Source organism: Piliocolobus tephrosceles, chromosome 10 (genome assembly GCF_002776525.5).
Source record: "Piliocolobus tephrosceles isolate RC106 chromosome 10, ASM277652v3, whole genome shotgun sequence".
Lineage (NCBI taxonomy): Eukaryota > Metazoa > Chordata > Mammalia > Primates > Cercopithecidae > Piliocolobus > Piliocolobus tephrosceles.
This window is the reverse complement of record NC_045443.1, coordinates 82,656,480-82,678,834: the sequence shown is the minus strand read 5'-3', so window position 1 is coordinate 82,678,834 and position 22,355 is coordinate 82,656,480. Positions and strand designations below refer to the sequence as shown.

The following is a 22,355-nucleotide window of genomic DNA, read 5'->3' as shown; positions in this document are numbered from 1 at the left end:
TTCACAATTTGCATGTCAACATATTAGAAAGTAATAAACCTGGTTCTAAAGTTACTATTTTCCATAGGCAACAATATTAAGCAATTATCCCTATAACTGGTTGAATATTTTAGAGTTTTCCAATTGAATTTATTAATGCCAAAGTTTTATCTTTTGTTGTACTATTTTTAGAAAGACAGACTTATTTTACATAGCAGAATTTCATTTGTAAATGAATGAGGTCCTTTTTACAGGAATTTCACGTTTAATTTGAAAATAGGTAAAAGCAGTCCTTATCTACTCATATTCTTGTGGAGAAATGAGTCAATACAGGCCGGAATTATAGGTCCACATTAAAAAATTACTTTTTAGCTTTAAACTATTACTAATGTAAATATTAATTTTTGAAAACTATTTTTAATTATTTTGTTTTGAAATATAACACATACACATAATTTTATATATAGTATGTATATATTCAATTTCAAGATTTATAAATATGCTATGATATATAATTATATAAATTATATATTAAAATATATGTAAATTATAATTATATAAATGAAATGTCATAAAAATATTCCTCTGATCATTTCAAAATATAGAACACTGTCTGCATACCAGATGTCCTGCTCAAAAATCTCTCCTAATTTACCATGGAATACTATACAGCCATTAAAAAGGAGTTCATGTCCTTTGCAGGGACATGGATGAAGCTGGAAGTCATCATTCTCAACAAACACAGGAACAGAAAACCAAACACTGCATGTTCTCACTCATAAGTGGGAGTTGAACAATGAGAACACATGGACACAGCGATGGGGACATCACACACCAGGGCCTATCAGTGGGTGGGGGGCTAAGAGAGGAATAGCATTAGGAGAAATACCTAATGTAGATGACAAGTTGATGGGTGCAGCAAACCGCCATGGCACATGTATATTTATGTAACAAACCTGCATGTTCTGCACATGTACCTCAGAACTTAAAGTAATTTTTTTTAAAAAAAGGTCTTACTTCTCTTAATGGCAACTACTATAGTTAAGCTTATAACCTTGACTTTCTTGATTTCCTTTATAATGTTTAGCACATACATGTTTAAGCACTATATTGCAGCTTTGTTTGCTTTTGAACTATACATAGATAGAACAATTCTGTAGATATTGTTTTGTTTTCATTTGTTCAATATTGTTTGTAAAATGTATCTGCGTTGCTGTGTGTAGATATGGTTCTTTTTTATTGCTGTACTATATTTCACTATATGAATGTATTAGAGCTTATCCATTCCATTGTTGTTGGCCACATGGGTTGTTTCCAGTTTTGGGCTATTAAGAAGAACACTTGCATCCTACTTCTGTCATTTCAGCAGGGACATGGATGGAACTGGAGGCCATTATCCTTAGCAAAATAACATAGAAACAGAAAACCTGATAATGCTTGTTCTCATTTATAAGTAGGGGCTAAATGAGAACACATGGACACACAGAGAGGAACAACATACATTGGGGCCTATTGGAGGTTGGAGGGTGGGTGGAGGGAGAAGATCAGGAAAAATAATTAATGGTACTAGGCTTAATACCTGAATGATAAAATAATCTGTACAACAAACCCCCATTACACAAGTCTACCTATGTAACAAACTGGCACTTGTACCCCTGAACTTAAAATTTAAAAAGGAAAAGAACAACACTGCCCTGACCATCCTTGTGCAAGTCTTCCTCTGGTGCAAATATCTATGAGTGTCACCTGAAGGATGATAGGGTATGTATATCTTCAACTCTACTGGAGTGTCAACGTTGTTTGCCAAATGGTTACACCAAATTATAAAATATTCCAATTAACAAAATATGAGTTTCAATGATTCTTGTCCTCTATAATACTAAGTTCTGTTAGGCTGTTTTTGTTGTTTCTTTGTTTGTTTGTTTTTAAATTTGCAGTTTTAATTAGCCTTTCTCTGCTTGCAAATGAGATTTAGCACTTGTTTATATGTTCATGAGTTATTTGGATTTCTTTTATGAAATGTACGTTAAAACTGCCTGTTTTGTTTATTTTTCCCTTGAACTGTCTCTATTTTAATGCTTCCTCAGAATTATTTATACTGGATATGTGTGCTTTGTTGGTTATGTGCAACAAATACCTTCTCTATGTGGCTGCTGTTTCACTACTATTATGTCATCTTTCGATGTATGGGGTTCTTAATTATAATGTGTGTATATTTATTAATATGACTAGTACTTTTTGAATATTTTTAACAAAATAATAACATATCTAAGTTTATGAATATATTCTTCCATATTATCTTCTGTAAGTTATATATTTTTTCTTCTTACAGTTAGGTCTTCTTTAAGTATGTAGAATAACTTATTTTAATATAGATAACTAACTTTATAATAAGATTTTAGAAAACCCTACCTATTCCTCACTGATTTGGAGCAACCTCTATAACAATATCAACTAAACATTATATGTATGGGCCTCTGTCTTGGCTCTTCCATTGCCGTTTTCTATGCTATTATACTTTATATCCTACCTTTCCCTGTCCTGTCTATCCACCACACAATTACCACCATATCATACCATAGCACACAATATCCACCGTCTTATTTAATGCAGTTTTATAATAAGTTATGGTGCTTTATATGGCAGATTCTTCCACTTTATCTTTGTTGAGTGTAATTGGCTATTTGTGGATTTTGAATTTCCATACTAATTTTAGATTCTGCTTGTCAGCTTCCATAAACAAACACCTTGTGGGATGTAATTGAGATTGTAGCCATAAGTTAATTTGGAAAGATTTAATTATTTAATATTTAGTCTTCCAATTTATAAATATACTTAAAGCTTTTCTTTAGTATTTTCAATAAAGTTTTATGATTTTCTTCATAAGGTCTTATGCATCTCTTGTTAGATGTATTCTTTAGTATTTGATTTAAAAATATTATTACTGGTTGCATTTCTTTTCCTTATGATTGTTTACTCATAGAGTTAGTTTAAGAATAGGGCCAGTTTGGCAAATTGTATTTTTCTAGGTTTTTTAATTTCCTCTAAATTTTCAAATGTATTGACGTAAAGTTGTTCAAAATATTATTTTATTAAAGCTTTACAGTTGGTATCATCTGCCAATCTACTCCTTTTCTATTCCTGATACTAGTTATTCATGTTTTCTCTCTTATTTTCATGATCAAACTTGTCATGGCTGCATCACATTTACTAGTCTTTTCAAACAATTTTGGCCTTATTGATACCTTTTATTACTTTTTTTAATTTCATTAATTATTGTTCTCTACAATATGTGGTGTTTTTGTTATTGTTACTTTTAAAAACACTATGATTTCTTCTACTCATAAGTTTTTAAGTGTTCTTTAACTTCCAATAAAATGATTCTCTAGTTATATTGGTATTATTGATTTATAATTTAATAGCATTGTATTCAGAAAACACCCTGCATAAGATTTTAATCCTAAAGATATTTTTTGATACCTGACTTAAGCCCAGTATAAGTTCAAGTTAGGTAAAAGTCCTACGTAGGCCTAAGGATAAGGTACATTTTCCTACTGTTGAATGTTCTGTATAAGCATTTTAGGAAAATTTTATTAAACCAGTTTATCAAAGCCTGTCCCTTATTGAATTTTTGAGTACGTGCAATATAGATGTGACAGAAATGTCCTTAAAATCATCCAAAATAGTTGTGGAATTTGTTACTTCTTATTATGCTTTAATTTTTGCCTTATTTTTGAGGTTGTGTTATACTAGTTTATTAAAAGTATCACATCTCTCTAGTAAATGGAAATTTTTATTTATTTTGAAATTCTGCTCTTTATGTTTAGCAATGTTTTTTTACCCCCAATGTGTATTTTTCTCTTATAGAAATATAAGAACACCAGCTTTTTTTGTTGCTGTTGTTAGAGTTTTTGTAGCATGTTTTTTCTATCTTTCTGCATTTGAACCTATTGTACCCTTATAGCTTAAGTTTGTCTCTTCGATTTTTTTTTTAAATCTACAAACAATTACTATTTGCTATCTGGGCTATTTAATCATTTATGTGTAATTTAAGTACTTACATTTTGAGTGTAAGTATACAATCTCATTCTGTGCCTTCTATATGCCCTCTCTGTACTGTGTTCTTTTTCTTTACTTTCTTGACTCCAAATTCAATAGAGTACTTATTTTCTTTCTACTGATTTCTTTCTAGTAGTGTGGCAGTAATATTGTTTTAACCAACTCATTGAGTTTTTACCCTAGAATCCTCTCTCTCTCTCTATATATATATATACATATATACACACACACACGCACACATTCAATATATATTATAAATATATTCCATATATTTATGGAACATATGTGTATATATATATATATTCCACATATAAATGGAATTTAAACATAATCTAAAATTAACCATTTTTCTCTCCTCCTAGAGAATACAAGTATCATAGAACATTTTGACTCAATTTAGCTTCACTCTTCAGTTATATATTGATATTTCAGTGTTCCTTACATGTAACATTACATTTAATATTATTATTGTTATTCATATTTCTAATTTATGCTTGATTTCACCATCATATTTTCCTCTTAGTTAATTTTTCTATATTCTTGCATCTTGGATCTTCCATCTGGGACTTTTTTGGCCAAAAAGATTGCCCATTTTAAAAAAACGTATTTAAGAAGGGTCTGCTAGTAGCAAATTCAGTTTTTGTTTATTTTAAAATATGTCTATTTTGTCTTTATTATATATTGTCATAGTATAGAATTCTAGGTTGGGAATAAGCTTTCATTCATTCAACTTTCAGATCATTGATGATCTTTTACTCTCTTCTGTTGATTTTAAGACATCAGTTCCCAGCCTGACTATAAATTCTTTGAAGTTAATTTGTCTCCTTTTTATCTCATTACTTTAAGATATCCTTTCTGCTCTATACAGTTTTACTCTGATGAGTTTAGCTGTGGAGTTGGTTTTTGTTTTTCAAACATTCTATTGAAATTTTAATTGCAAAGAGAGGAAAAAAAAATTGTAATTGGCAAATTAGCTATTGCTTGGTTTTAAAAATTGTCCTCCTTATGATTGACTCAATTTCTTGAATCTATGAACTGATGTCTTTCATTCAGTTAAGAGCATTTTCCAGTCATTATCTTATTGGGGATTACTTTTTCTTCATACTATCTTTCCTCTCTTCCTAAAACTCTAATTAGAAATAATTTAAACCATCTCCAGGCCAGGTATGGTGACTCATGCCTGTAATCCTAGCTATTTGGGAGGCCAAGGTGGGAAGATTGTTGGGAGGCCAAGGTGGGAACCCAGGAGTTCGAGAGCAGCCTGGGCAACATGGTGAAACTCCACCTATACAAAAAAATTAAACAAACACAAAAACAAAACAAGCAGAGTGGTGTTTGTCTATAGTCCATGATCGTGCCACTGCACTCCAGTCTGGGTGACAGAGGGAAACTTGTCTCATTAAAAAAAAGAAAAAAAAAGTAAATAAATAAAATAAATAATAAGCCATTTCTAACTTTCTTTATATATTTTTATATCTTAATTTTTTTATCTCTTTTCTTCTCTGCACTAGATTCTGAATAATGAGTACTCACATTATTTATTATTTCCTTTTTATTATTTCTTCAGTTCTGACTGATCTGCAGTTAAACCCATATAATGAGATTTTAATTTCAATTATTCTGTTTTCATTTACATTCAGCTTTTTCCTCAAATCTGCTTTCCCCTGAAGATATTTCTATTCATATTCTTAGCTTTTATTCATTAAACAAAGTAGATGTACATATCTTATAATCTGTGCTCAATAATTCTAATATTTAAGTTGTCTGTATATTTTTTCCGATGTCTATTGTTTCTGCTGGTTCTTACACATGATGCCCTATGTTCTTATAAATGAAAATGTATTTTTACGGAAATGATTTTTTTTTTTTGGGGGGGGAGACTGAGTCTTGCTCTGTTGACCAGGCTGGAGGAAGTAGCTCAAACATGGCTCACTGTAGTCTGAACCTCCTGGGATCAAGTGATCCTCCTACCTCAGCCCCCTGAGTAGCTGGGACACAGGTGCTCACCAACACACCCAGCTTTTTTTTTTTTTTTTTTTGAGACGGAGTCTCACTCTGTTGCCCAGGCTGGAGTGCAGTGGCATGATCTCGGCTCACTGAAAGCTCCGCCTCCCGGGTGCACGCCACCCAGCTAATTTTTAAATTATTTTGTAGAGATGGGGGTCTCACAATGTTGCTCAGGCTGCTTTTGAACTCCTGGGCTCAAGCTATCCGACTGCCTCAGTCTCCCAAATTACTGGGACTATAGCTGTGAGCCACGGTACCCTGCTAGAAATGATATATTTCAAGTTCTTCCAGGTATATAGAGGTTTTATCAAATTGAAATCATATTAAAATAAATTCACATCTTAATATTGTTTTTAAAGTTATATTCCCTGTTTACATTTGTTTCAGCAGGAGTATTAATCGAGTTTTCTTTCTTTCCTCAAAATAGAAGTTCGGTATTAGTTTTTAGCTTTCTGATATGGTTTGGATTATGTACCCCTGCTCAAATCTCATATGGAATTAAAATCCCCAATGTTGGAGGAGGGGCCTGGCGGGAGGTGATTCAATCATGGGGGCAGATTTCCCCCTTGCTGTTTTCAAGAGAGTGAGTTCTCAAGATCTGGTTGTTTAAAAGTTTGTGGAACCACCAACCTCTCTCTCTTCCTACTTCTCTGGCCATGTAAGACTTGCCTGCTTCCCCTTCACCTTGCACCATGATTGCAAGTTTCCTGAGGCCTCCCCAGCCATGCTACCAGTACACACTGTGGAACTGTGAGTCTTTTCTTTATAAATAAGCCCCTTTTCTTTATAAATTACCCAGTCTCAGGTAATTCTTTATAGCAATGTGAGAATACAGTGTGAGAATACACATTGCTATAAAGACTAATACACTTTTCAATTCACATTTTTTGTCCTGTCCCAAATTTCTCTTGTATATCATAAAACTCATAGTGCCTTTCTTTGCCTAGAGTAATTCTGCACTATTAGTTTCCCTGTTCTTTTCTTTTCTTTTTTGTGGTGCTTTTGTTTGTTGAGACAGGGTCTTGGTTACCCAGGTTGGAGTGCAGTGGTGTGATCTCAGCACCATCTGCAGCCTCCATCTCCTGGGCTCAGGTGATTCTCCCACCTCAGCCTCCCAAGCAGCTGGGACTACAGGTGCATGCCACCACACTTGGCTACGTTTTGTTGTTGTTGTTGTTGTATTTTTAGTAGAGTTTTTTTTTTTTTTTTTTGCCATATTGTTCTGGCTGGTCTCAAACTCCTAGTCTCAAGCAACCTGCCCACCTCAGCCTCCCAAAGTGCTGGGATTACAGGAGTGAGCCACCATGCTTGGCCCCCATTTTTAAAAACCTTTTATTCCCTTTTATCTGATCACTAAGAGCATCTTTTCTTAAGTCAAAGGACCACATATAACTGAATGATTCTTAACCTAGTAGAAGAAATGGTAAACAGAGTTGGCTTCCAGTGTCATTCTCTGTAAGGAAAGAAATATATCATTAAAATATTGCCCAACATTTTTGAATGATCAAAGTTTAACATAACTTGCAGTATGGTGGAGAGGAAACTGTACTAAGAGGAAGAAAGTGACTATTACTATTTTAAATATTAATTTTATCAATTGTAAAATAGGAAAAATACATGTTAATATGTGAGGCAAGACGTGAAATCATTTGAATACAGCAAATATAAAGAAAACTGTTGCTGTGATTTCTGGTGGATGCAAACTTTGGAAATAGCAATTTTGATTTTTGAGCCAAAGTTTGTGTGATTCCAATACTTTCTCTCTGCTACAGAAAATGGCATGTTTTTAGGGATAGGGCTTGTTTGTGCTAATTTACATAACACCTATCCCAAAATCACAACCACGGCTAGGTAAGTTTGACATATTATTACAGTCCTAAAATATTGTAGATTGGTATTCCTTAAAACTACTATATGAGTAAGAAGCCATAATTATACACCTATGGTTACAAAGAGCATGTCACAAAGTAAATAAGTCAAAAAGATGGGAAAATATGTATTTGCTTAAAAACAACTCATAAAGCAAGAATGATTCATTCTATAATTCCATGTATCCATTCTTGGGTATATAAGATGTGAATTTAAAGTTTTTCTATATCATAACTTCTGAGGATTTGAGATTTTATCTTATTTTCAGGTTGATATGAGCATGGTATAGTTTTATGAATGCTGAAAAAGAAGAAAGACTCCTAATTCAGAAAGAAAAAGTTTTATTCACAGCATAGCAAGAAATATGAGCATCAGCATATTTGTGTGGGTCTCCTTTGCCCCTCAATTTCTACAAAGGTAAAGTGAAGGAGTTCAGTAGACAACATGCACACGGTGGGTTTGTGTTATAGCTCAGAAATCCCAAGCTTAGGGAGTTCAAATATTTTATAATTGCTTGTAAACCAAGCTATCCTTTGCACTAGAGGAAAACATTATCCTTATAGTGCTGAGCAGCAAGCAAATTTGTCCTTAGCTTCAGTGGACACACTATCTTTATCTTCTAAGGTTGTTCAGTACACAAACATTTTTTAAAACATAGTCTGAAACTAAAGGGTAGTACATGCCACACTTCCAGAATGTTCAGAAACACAAGAGTCCCACGGAGAACTGTCTCCCAACACTAAGTACATTTTGTATATGAAACCAATGATTTGCTTCTTTCTTCTATTAGAATTCCGACTACAGTAACACTATAGATGTAGTTAATCTAACCAATCTATTTACTATCTGTGATCTTGAGTGTTCAATTTTTAAAAAATTTCTCTTGATAAAACTATTTTCCTAATTTAAAAAACCATTACACTAAACCAAACATTTATATTTTAGTTTAAAAAAAGAAAACAAAAATGGAAAAATAAATCCAACAAATTCTACTATCTTTAGATCAAAAACATCCTGTTTTATAACCCTTTTGCAGCATGGAAACACATGTAACTAAAAATCACATTAGTTTTTCAGTGAGTATTGGCAAGAAATATGCTGTAAATGGTCACAAACATATTTATTCTCCAAATGTGTGAAAAAACTATTCTTCAGAACGTACTTACATAGGAAAAATATGGATCTATTGGATACTGTGGTTTTTGACCAATTCATACATCATATCCTAGGACTGGAATGTTTATTGTGCTTTGTCATTCTCATAATTTAATATTTGAATAAATTTAGTAGAAATATATAAAGTCCTCTGGGAAAAAATATGAAAAATTGTATTTCAAAATTATTCCTTATTTTCTAAAGTCATCCATAAGAAAAAATAAATTCTGTGTTATTATAGCTAGCATATTAAGAACACTTTAAAATGTCATTCATTTTCATATTAAGAAAAATGACATTAAGAGGATTCTCATGGAAAAATATGGCTTCTTGATGAAGTGGAAATACCATGGGCTTTGGAGTCAAACCTAATTTCAAATTCTTGTTAGTCTTACATAAGCTCAAAATTTTAGTGTCAATCTCCAAAAAATGAGGGTAATTGTATTTTTTTTCATGGATGTTGTGAAGATACAATCAGATACATAAAATCCCTGATACTATTCTTGTTTCTCAAGAAATAGCATCTCATACTCTTTTCTCCTATGGCAGTTACCTCAAAATATTAAGAGCAAACCTTAGGCATCAATTTCTTAGGTACAGATATTTACCAGAGCTCCGAATCATAGTGTTTAACTACTAGCCTGAGGGTTGGAAAATCAACTTTAGATATTTACTATAGCTATACTCATACGAACTTACAAATAAAAATGCATTTTTTAAATAAAGAGAAGATACACAGATTGATATGGTTTGGCTGTATCCCCACACAAATCTCATCTTGAATTTTAGTTCCCATAATCCCCATGTATGGTAGTAGAAAACTGATGGGAGGTAATTGAATCATGGGAATGGTTACCTCCATGCTGTTCTCCTGATAGTGAGTGAGTTCTCACCAGATCTGATGGTTTTATAAGGGGCTTTCCCCATTTTTGCTCACCACTTCACCACGCTGCCACTATATGAAGAGGGATGTGTTTGCTTCCCCTTCTGCCATGATTGCAAGTTTCCTAAGGTCTCCCCAGCCCTGTAGAACTGTCAGTCAATTAAACCTCTTTCCTTTATAAATTACCCAATCTCAGGTATTTCTTCATAGCAGCAATAGAATGAACTAATATAGATATATTGTATTTTCAAATGAGATTAAGAAAAGTTAAGTGATTTATCCAGGATGCAATAGCTATTGAGTGACAAATTAGGAACCTTTTTCTAAATCTTAGACTCGTCCCTTTCTCACTATGTTGCCAATATTTAGGCAACTGGTGAGTTTAAAGTTATCTAAGTCCATAGCTGAGTGCTCTATGTGTTTATAGGGGTCAAGAATGCTTGCTAATATATCTTTTTGAGTAATAGCAGCAGAAGACAGAAAACATTTCTTCTCTATAGAAAAATGCCAGTATTTTAGATCATGTGAGTCTTGATAAAATATCAAGTTTATAACATTAGATAACAATCCCAAATAAAGTGTATTGTCTTTGGAATTTAATATATAACTGTATAGATAATGCATAGTAACAATAGAACAGGTTCACTTTTTTGGTCCATTATTCTAATTTTCTTTAATCCATCCTTTGAGTTTTTAATATCAATAATAGTTTTCATTTTAAGAATCACTATTTTTTTAGTTATCTAATTTTACTGTCTCGTTGCTTAACTACATTATCAAATCAATTTGTATGCATTTGATTAAACTAAAGATACTTATTTCATATTCTGTACCTGATCAACCCACTATCTTAAGTATTCTAATAGGCTAATTTTGTAGTTTGTATTTCTGTTTACTATCATTCTTATGGCTTATTTCCTGAGATGTTTAGTTTTTTTTATTGTTTTAGTTAATGTATGTTCTTTATATCTGCATTACTGTGAATTTCTAGAAGTGTGAAACTAAACTGTCTCAACTCAGAAAGCTTTTTAACTGGTTTTGGCAGATACCTGGAAGCACCTTCTTCCTTACTCTAGATAGATATTTCTCAGCAATAACTTACTACAGCTATATATATGTTTTCTTGTCATTTCTGAGTTCTAAGAAACTCCTTATCAACTTTCATTTTTTTTGTTTGACAATGGATATTGCCTAACTTCAAAACCTACTATATAAAGCTATAGTAATCAAAACAGTGTGTTGATTAGCTAGATTTAGTCATTTCACAATGTATATATACCTCAAAAAATCACATTGTACATATTAAATATATTTGTGTGTGTGTGTGTGTGTGTATATATATATATATACAGACACATATAACTTTGTCAATTAAAAACATAAATTTGAAAAAAGGAAAATGAGAGGAAAGTTACCACTCTAAAAAGGAACCTATATTTCATATTCAAATTAAGCATTATTTAAGATAAACAGCATTGAAACAAAACAAAATACAGTATGGTATTGGTGAAAGAATAGATAAATAGATCAATGGAACATAATAGACAAGTCAGAAATAGATTCAAAAAAATATAGTCAACTGATCTTTGCCAAAAGAGAAAAGGCAATACAATAGAGAAAAAAATAGTTTTTTCATCAAATGAAGTCAGGACAACTGGACACATGCCTCCCCACTCCCAAAAAAAGAATCTAAACCCAGACCTCACAACTCTTCAAAATAGTACCTCAAAAATGAATCATAGACTCAAATGCAAAATATAAAACTATAAAACTACTAGGAGATAACACAGGAGAAAATATAGGTGTTCTTGGGTTTGGTGATAACTTTTTAGATACAACATCAAGGGCACAATCCATGAAAAAAATGAATGATAATTCAGACTTCATTAAAATTAAAAATTCTTCTGTATGAAAGATAACGTCAAAAGAATGGGAAGACAAGACACAGACTGGGAGAAAATATTTGCCAAAGATACAGCTGATAAAGGACTGTCATCAAAAATACACAAAGACCTCTTAAAAGTCAACAATAAATTTTTTTCAGGACATATGATGGCCAACCATTTGAAAGTAGGAGGAACATCTGCCACCAAGAGACCAGGATAGTAGAAGACTGGTGTACTCCAAACACATCTTTGGAAGGCAGGCATTGAGAGTGGATGGAGGGAGGACATAGATGCTGGGCTGAAGTGGTTGGAAGCTGGGGACTCTGCAGAAGGCTACTGTGTACTGGCTCCCCAAGCATTCCTGGGGAAAAGGTCAATAGGGCAGGTGACAAGTGACCCGCTTATGCCATAAGACCTCTGGAATCCTGGCAGCAGGACACCCCATGATCCTCCCGGACATGAACTGTCAGTAGGAGCTGTCTAGACATGTGGTAGTGGCAAATTCTAGCCTGTTTGGAGCTCCAAGAGTTTGGTGTGGGAACATCTGCAGGGGAGCAAGGCCAGTGATGCCCATCTTCCAAGGGTCTCCGTGCTCCACTAGAAGATGGTAGTCTTAGGGGAACTGTAAGATCTGAACAGAGCAGAGCAATCTTGCCTGTGAGATGGGGCCCGTTTGACCTGAGTCATCCTCAGGTCTGCTGGTCTCCCCTGGGGTCCAAGCTTGGCCATGCTTGCTTGTAGTGTAGTTTTGGATATCTAACAGGATGCCTCCTGGGGATCTGCATCATAGCTCCTGCTGGCAGAGTGCACCTGATTGTTGGAGACCTCCAGGAGAGTGGCATTCTCCTGGAGTCACAGTCCACCCACACTCTCTCCAACCTCACCCTCCTCTGTGCCACTTTGCTAGCAAACACTCACGCAAGACCACCCCCTCACTCCCATTGCTTTGCTGGTGCACATGTGGACAGACTTTGTCTCCCCTTGACTTCCTGCATGTGCGTGTGTACCATTGCTGTCAATGTGAGCAAACTCACCCCTTACCACCACTGCACCACTGTGCTGCCATTGCCAGCACAAAAACAAACAGATGCAAGTTTGCCTGTCCCATACCCCTGCACTCTCACTGTCACTGGTATGAACATGGACAGGGAAACCAGCAGCCCTGCCACCTGCCTTATGCTGCTACCACTGCCAGATGGAATGTACACACCAGTGCCTGCCAGCACCCCACCCATGTGCCCACACTGCTGCAGATGGAAACACACACATGGACCCCAGTAGTCCCCCTCTGCAACTCAACACTGCCATCATTAACACTGCCAAAGCCAGCAGGGAGGTTGGCAGCCCCAGGTTCACCAGTGTCCTGCCTCAGCTGATGAGTTGGTGCTGTTGCCGGCATGGGCAAATGAGCATGGATCTTGCTGCCATGGCCTGACAAGTGATTTGGCTGGCACCATCCTTCAGAGTGCTGTGGCCAGTGGTTCAGGAACACCTCAGCCTTTAGAGTCCAGCAGGTTCCCAACCCTGAGGGACCAGAGAACCAAACTGAGCTGATAGAGATTAAAACTGTCTCCAAGAATTTCACAATACAATCACAAGCATTAACAGCAGAACCAACCAAGTTGAGGAAAGAAACTCTGAGCTTGAAAACCTCCTTTCCAAAATAACTCAGTCAGGCAAAAATAAAGAAAACACAATAAAGAAGAATGAACAAAATCTCCAATAAATATGAGACTATGTAAAGAGATTAAATCTATGGCTCAGTGGCTTCCCAGAAAGACAGGGAGAGAAAGCAAGCAACTTGGAAAGCATATCATCCATGAATATTTCCCCAAACTTGCTAGAGAGGCCAACATTCATATTCAGGAAGTTCAGGGAACCCTTGCAATATACTACACAAGGAGACCATCCCCAAAACACATAGTCATCAGATCCTCCAAGGCTGAAATGAAAGAGAAAATGTTAAAGGCAGATAGAGAGAAGGGCAGGTCACCTACAAAGGAAATCCATCAGGCTAACAGCAGACCTTTCAGTAGACACCCTACAAGCCAGAAGACAATGGGGGCCTATATTCAGAATTCTTAGGAAAAGAATTTGCAACCAAGAATGTCATATCCAGTCAAAGTAAGCTTCCTAAGCCAAGAATTAATAAAATATTTTTTCAGACAAGCAAATGCTAAGGGAATTCTGTATAAGTCTGCTCTCATGCTGCTGATAAAGACATACCCACAAATGGGAAATTTACAAAAGAAAGAGGTTTAATTGGATTTACAGTTCCATATGGCTGGGGAAGCCTCACAATCACGATGGAAGGCAAAGAGGAGCAAGTTCTGTCTTAAATGGATGGCAGTGGGCAAAGACAATGAGGAGGAAGCAAAAGCAGAAACTCCTAATAAAACCATTAGACCTTGTGAGACTCATCCACTACCACTAGAACACTATAAGGGAAACCACCCCCCTGATTTAATTATCTCACACCTGGGCCCTCCCACAAGACGTGGGAATTATGGGAGTACAATTTGAGGTGAGATTTGGGTGAGGACACAGAGCCAAACCATATCATTCCACCCCTAGCCCCTGCCAAATCTCATGTCCTCAAATTCCAAAACTAATCATGCCTTCCCAACAGTCCCCCAAAGTCTTAACTCATTTCAGAATTAACTCAAAAGTCCACAGTCAAAAGTCTCATCTGAGATAAAGAAAGTCCCTTCTGCCTATTAGCCTATAAAATCAAAAGCAAGCTGGTTATTTCCTAGATACAATGTAGGTACAGACATTGGGAAAATATAATCATTCCAAATGGGAGAAATTGGCCAAAACAAAGGGGCTACAGATCCCATGCAAGCCCAAAATCCAGCAGGGCAGTCAAATCTTAAAGCTCCAAAATGATCTCCTTTGACTCCATTTCTCACATCTAGGTCACACTGATGCAAGAGGTGGCTTCCCATGGTCTTGGGCAGCTCCACCCTTGGGGCTTTCCAGGGTACAGCCTCCCACCCAGTTGCTTTCATGGGCACTGTCTGCCGCTTTTCCAGGCACACTGTGCAAGGTGTTGGTGGATCTACCATTTTGGGATCTGGAGGATGGTGGCCCTCTTCTCACAGCTCCACTAGGTGGTGCCCCAGTAGGGACTCTGTGTGGGGGTTCTGACCCCACATTTCCCTTCTGCACTGCCCTAGCAGAGGTTCTCCATGAGAGCTCTGTCCCTGTAGCAAACTTCTGCCTGGGCATCCAGGCATTTTCATACATCTTCTGAAATCTAGGTGGAGGTTCCTGAACCTGAATTCCTGACTTCTGTGCACTTGCAGGCACACCACCACGTGGAAGCTGCCAAGGTTTGGGGCTTGCACCATCTGAAGCCAGAGCCAGAGCTCTACATTTGTCCCTTTCAGCCGTGGGACAATGAAGCAGCTGGGACACCAAATCCCTAGGCTGCACACTGCATGGGGACCCTGGGCCCAGCCCACAAAACCTCCAGGCCTATTATGGGAGGGGCTGTTGTGAAGATCTCTGACATGCCCTGGAGACATTTTCCCTATTGTCTTGGGGGTTAACATTCCGGTCCTCGTTACTCATGCAAATTTCTGCAGCCTGCTTGACTTTTTCCTCAGAAAATGGGATTTTCTTTTCTATTGCACTGTCAGGCTGCAAATTCTTCAAACTTTTATGCTGTTTCCCTTTTAAAACAGAATGTCTTTTACAGCGTCCAAGTCACCTCTTGAATGTTTTGCTGCTTAGAAATTTCTTCCACCAGATACCCTAAATCATCTCTCTCAAAGTCAAAGTTCCACAAAACTCTGGGGCAGGGACACAGTGCCTCCTTGCTAAAATATAACAAGACACACCTTTGCTCCAGTTCCCAAAAAATTCCTCATCTCCATCTGAGACCACCTCAGACTGGACCTCATTATCCACATTGCTATCAGCATTTTGGGCAAAGCCACTCAACAAGTCTCTAGTAAGTCCCAAACTTTCCCACATTTTTCTGACTTCTTCTGAGCCCTCCAAAGTGTTCCAACCTCTGCCTCTTATCCAGTTCCAAAGTTGCTTCCACATTTTTGGGTATCTTTTCGGCAACGCCCCACTCTACTGATAGCAATTTACTGTATTAGTCTATTTTCACACTGCTGATAAGGACATACCCAAGAGTGGGAAATTTACATAAGAAAGAGGTATAATTGGACTTACATTTCCACATGGCTGGGGAAACCTCACAGTCATGGCAGAAGGCAAGGAGGAGCAAGTCCTGTCTTACATGGATGGCAGCAGGCAAAGAGAGAATGAGGAAGATGCAAAAGTGAAAACCCCTGATAAAGCCATCACATCTTGTGAGACTTATTAACTACCATGAGAACACTATGGGAGAAGCAGCCCCTATGATACAATTATCTCCCACCTAGTCCCTCCTACAACATGTGGGAATTATGGGAGTACAATTCAAGATGAGGTTTGTGTGGGGACACAGAGCCAAACCGTATCAAATTCTTACCACCAGACCTGCCTTACAAGAGATCCTGAAGGGAGTGCTAAACTTGGAAAGGAAAAACCATTACTGGCCACTACAAAAACACACAAGTATATAGGCCAGTGAGACTATATAGCCATCAGAGAGAGAAGTCTAATGATAACCAGCTAACATCATGAAAACAGAAACAAATTCACACATATCAATGGTAACCTAGAATAGAAATGTGCTAAATGCCCCAATTAAAGGGCACAGAGTGGCAAGCTGGATAAAGAAGCAAGACCCAATTGTATGCTGTCTTGAAAAGTCTCATCTCACATGCAATGACATCCATCAGCTCAAAGTAAAGAGATGGAGAAAAATCTACCAAGCAATTGGAAAACAAAGAAAAGTCAGGGGTTGTTATTCTAATTTCAGACAAAACAGACTTTAAACAAGGAAAGAACAAGAAGGATAAATAAGGCCATTACTATAATAGTACAGGGCTCAATTCAACAAGAGGACCTAACTATCCTAAATATATATGCACACAACATAGGAGCACCCATATTAATGAAGTATGTTCTTAAGAGACCTATGAAGAGACTTAGCACAATAATAGTGGGAGACTTCAATACACCACTGACAATATTCGACTGATCATTAAGGAACAAAACAAAAATATTCGAGACTGAACTTGACACTTGACCAAATGGACCTAATAGACATTTGCAGAACACTCCACTCAAAACAACAGAATATAAATTCTTTTCATCTGCTTATGGCACACACTCTAAAACTGACCACACAATCAGACATAAAAAAACCTCAGCAAATTAAAAGAAACCATTACAACAACAACTGAATACTAACCACAATCCAGACCATAGCACAATAAAAATAGAAATCAATACTAAGAACATCACTCCAAATCACATAATGACATGGAAACCTGCTCCTGAATGACTTTTGGGTAAATAATAAAATTAAGGCTGAAAACAAGAAATTATTTGAAATGAATAAGAACAAAGATACAACATACTAGAATATCTGGGACACAGCTAAGGCAGTGTTAGGAGGGAAGTTTATAGCACTGAGAACACACATCAAAAAGTATGAAAAACCCAAAATTATGATAACAACCTATTCCCATAACTAGAGGAACTAGAGAAACAAGAGAAAACCAACCCAAAAGCTAGCAGAAGACAAGAAATGATCAAAATTAAAGCTGAACTGAAGGAAATTAACAAACAAAAAAACATACAAATGATTGATAAATTCAAAAGTTGTTTTATGAAAACATTAATAAGATAGACAACTAGCTAGACTAATTTTTTTTTTTTTTAGTAAAGAGAGAAGATCCACATAAAAACAATCAGTAATGACAAAGGGGACATTACCACTGACCCTAGAGAAATACAAAAAAAAAACCCTCAAAGACTACTATGAACACTTCTGTTCACACAAACTAGAAAACCTAGAGGAAATGGATAAATTCCTCGACACATTCAGCCACCCAGGACTGAACTAGGAAGAAACTGAATCTCTGAACAGACCAATAGTGAATTCCAAAAATGAATCAGTAGTAAGTCGGCCAATCAAGAAAAGCTCAGGATGAGGATTCCCAGCCAAATTCTACCAAATGTATGAAAGAAGAGCTGGTATCATTTATACTGAAACTATTTGAAAAAATTGATGAGGAAAGACTCCTCGCTACCTCATTCTGTGAGCCCAGCATCATCCTGATACCAAAACCTGAGGGAGATTATTGAAAAAAAAAAGAAAAAGGAAAAGAAAGAAAGAAAACATCAGGCCAAATAGCCTCAATGAATAGAGATACAAAAATCCTCAACAAAGTACTAGAAAACTAAATCTGGCAGCACATCAAAAAGCTAAGCCATCGGCCGGGTGCGGAGGCTCACAACTGTAAACTCAGCATTTTGGGAGGCCGAGGTGGGTGAATCATTTGAGGTCAGGAGTTCAAGACCAGCCTGGCCAACATGGTGAAACCATATCTATACTAAAAATATGAAAAAAAATTAGCCAGGAATAGTGGCGGACACCCGCAGTCCCAGCTACTCGGGAGGCTGAGACATGAGGATCACTTGAACCCAGGAGGCGGTTGCAGTGAGCTGAGATCCCTCCATTGCACTCCAGTCTGGCTGATAGAGTGAGACCCTGTCTCAAAAATAAATAAATAAACAAATTAATTAATTAATTAATTAATTAATTAAATGCTAAGCCTTCATGATCAACAAGTAAGCTTCATCCATGGGATGCAAGGCTAGTTCAACAAACTGAAATCAATAAATGTGATTTATCACATGAACAGAACTAAAACAAAAACCACAAGAAATCTCAATAGATGCAGAAAAGGCTTTTGCTAAAATTCAACATTCCTTCAATGAACTAGGCACTGAAGGAACATGCTTCAAAATAATAGGAGCCACCTATGACAAACCTACAGCCAATATCATACTGAATGGGCAAAAGTTGGAAACATACCTCTTGTAAACTGGAACAAGACAAGCATGCCCTCTCTCACCACTCCTATTTAACATAGTACTGGAAGTCATGGTCAGGGCAATCAGGCAAGAGAGAGAGATAAAAGGCATCAAAATAGGAAGAGATTAGTCAAACTATCCCTATTTTCAGATTCCATAGCTAGGAAACCCCAGAATCTCTGCCCAAAAGTTCCTTGATCTGATAAACAACTTCAGCAAAAATTCAGCATACAAAAATCAATATACAAAATTCAGTAGCATTCCTATAGACTAACAACAACCAAGCTGAGAGCCCAGTCAAGAATGCAATCCTACTCGCAGTAGGCATAGAAAGAATAAAATACCTACAAATCCAGCTAAACAGGGAAGTGAAAGATCTCTACAACAATAATTACAGAACGCTGCTCAAAGAAATCAGAGATGACACAAACAAATGGAAAAACATTCCATTCTCATGCATAGGAAGAATCAATATTGTTAAAATGGTCATGCTGCCCAAAGCGATTTACAGATTCAATGGTATTCCTATCAAACTACCAAGGCTATACTTCATGGAATTAGACAATACTATTTTAAAATTCATATGGTACCAAAAAAGAACCTGAATATCAAAGGCAATTCTTAGTGAAAAGAACAGAGCTGGAGGAATTACATTACCTGACTGATATGGTTTGGCAGTGTTCCCACCCAAAATCTCTTTTGAATCGTAATCCTCATAATTCCCATGTTTCAAGGGCGGGACCAGGGGGAGGTAATCAAATCACGGGTGCAGTTTCTTGTGATAGTGAGTGAGTCTCACAAGATCTGATGGTTTTATAAGCGTCTGGTATTTCCCCTGCTTGCACTCTCTCCATCCTGCTGCCCTGAGAAGAAGGTGTCTGTTTCTCCTTTGCCTTCTACCATGATTGTAAGTATCCTGAGACCTCCCCCAGCAATGTAGAATTGTGAGTCAATTAAACCTTTTTCCTTTATGAATTACCCAGTATTGGGTATTTCTTCATGGCAGTGTGAGAACAGACTAATACACTGACTTCAAACTATACTATAAGGATACAGTAACCAAAACAGCATAGTACTGGTACAAAAACAGACACATAGACCAATGGAGCCAAATAGAGAGACCAGAAATAATGTCACACACCTACTATCATCTGATCTCCACAAAGTCAACAAAAACAAGCAATGGGGAAAGGATTTCCCTATTCAATAAAAAGTGCTGGAATAACTGGCTGGCTATATGCAGAAGATTAAAACTGGACCCCTTCCTTACACTAGATACAAAATCAACTCAAGATGGATTAGAAATTTAAATGTAAAATGTAAAACTATAAAAACCCTAGAAGAAAACCTAGAAAACACCATCCGGCACATGGGACCTGGCAAAGACTTCATGATAAAGACAACAAAAACAATTGCAACAAAAACAAATACTTAATAAATGGGGCCTAATTAAACTAAAAAGCTTCTATACAGCAAAATAAACTATCAACAGAGCAAACAGACAACTTACAGAATGGGAGAACATATTTGCCAACTGTGCATCCAACAAAGCTCTAATATCCAGAATCTATAAGGAACTTAAACAAATATACAAGAACAAAACAACCCCATTAAAAAGTGGGCAAAGGACTTGAACAGACACTTTTCAAAAGAAGACAAACATTCGGCCAACAAACATATAAAAAATGCTTAACATCACTAATCATAAGAGAAATACTAATTAAAACCACAATGAGATACCATCTCACACCAGTAGGAGCGGCTATTAATAAAAAGTCAAAAAAAAAAAAACAGATGATGATGAGGTTGTAAATAAAAGGAAATGCTTATACACTACTGGTGGGGATATAAACTTGTTCAGCCATTGTGGAAAGCTGTTTAGCAATTTATGAAATAAAACATAATTACCATTTACCTCAGCAATTCCATTTTTGGGTATACACCTAAGGAAATATAAATGAGAACCATAAAGACACATGCACACGTATGTTCGCTGCAGCACTATTCACAATAACAAAGACATGGAACCAACCTAAATGCCCATCAATGGTATTCTGGATAAAGAAAAATATATATATATAATGGAAGAGCACAGAGCCATAAAAAAGAATGATGTCCTTTGCAGTGACATGAATGGAGCTGGAGGCCATTATCCTAAGCAAACTAACACAGGAACAGAAAATGAAATACTACTTGTTCTCATGTATAAGTGGGAGCTATACATTGAATACAGGTCGGCAAAAAGAAGATAACAACAGACATCAAGGCCTACTTGAGGGTGGAGGACAGGAGATGGATAAGGAGTGAAAAGCTGTAATACTTATCAGATACTATAATACTCATGCTTATTACCTGGGTGACAGAATAATCTGTACAACAACCCCCCGTGACACGCAATTTACCTTTGTAACAAATTTGCACATATACCCATGAACGTAAAATACTTTAAAAAAGATTTAAAAACTCAATGATTAGAAAATGAACAATTCCATTAAAATATGGCCAAAAGACCTGAATAGATATCACACCAAAGAAGATACAGTGATAGCAAATAACATATGAAAAGATGCTCAGTATCATATGTCATTAAGGAATTCTAAAATAAACAATGTGATACTACTACCCCACACCTATTATAATGGAGGATATCCAAAACAATGAGAATGACAGGACTGTCATTCATTGCTGGTGAAAATGCAATGGTACAGTCACATTGGCCATTTCTTACAAAACTAAACACACTCTTACAATTCAGTAGTCACTCTTACCTAAGTAAGTTGAAAATGCGTGCACTCACAAAAACTTTAACATGGACATTTATAGCAGTTTTATTCATAACAGCCAAAACTTCAGAACAACTAAGATGTCCTTCAGTTGGTGGATGGTTACATAAACTGTGGTACTTCCATTCAATGAAATATTATTTAGTACTAAAAAGAAATGAGCTATCAAGTTATGACCAGACATTGAGGAACCTTAAAAGCATATTACTAAGTGAAAGAAGCCAATCTGAAAAGGTTATATACTACACAATTATATAAGGTTATATACTACATGATTATATACTACATGATTCCAACTATGTGACATTCTGGAAAAGGAAAAATTATGGAGCCTGTAAAAAGATCACTGGTGCTGGAAATCAGGGAGGAAAGGATGCTTATAGATAAAACACATACGATTTTTATCACATAGAAACTATTTTGTATGGCACTATGAGGCTGGATACATGTCATTAAACATTTGTCAAAATCCATATAATGTACAACACCAAGAGTGAGATCTAATGTAAACTATGGACTTTGGCTGATAATGATGTGCCAATATAGGTTTTACCACTCTACTAAGAGATGTTTATAGCCAAGGAGACTGTACATTTGTGGAGTACATGAAAACTATCTGTTCTTTTTGCTAAATTTTGCTGTGGACATAAAGTATATTAAAATATAGAGTCTATTTTAAACAATTATTGTTTTACTTCAGCATTTTTAGGTGAGCTGCACATGAATATTTAACTCACCACATTGCCAGAAATAGAAACCTGTTTAACATATGCTGTGCAATCAGAA

At 36.1% G+C, this 22,355-nt stretch overlaps 1 protein-coding gene across 1 annotated transcript in view; it reads right to left on the bottom strand.

Moving 5' to 3' along the window:
* LRRIQ1 (leucine rich repeats and IQ motif containing 1) overlaps window positions 1–22,355 on the bottom strand; it is a 212,485-nt gene that overhangs the window by 26,076 nt on the left and 164,054 nt on the right.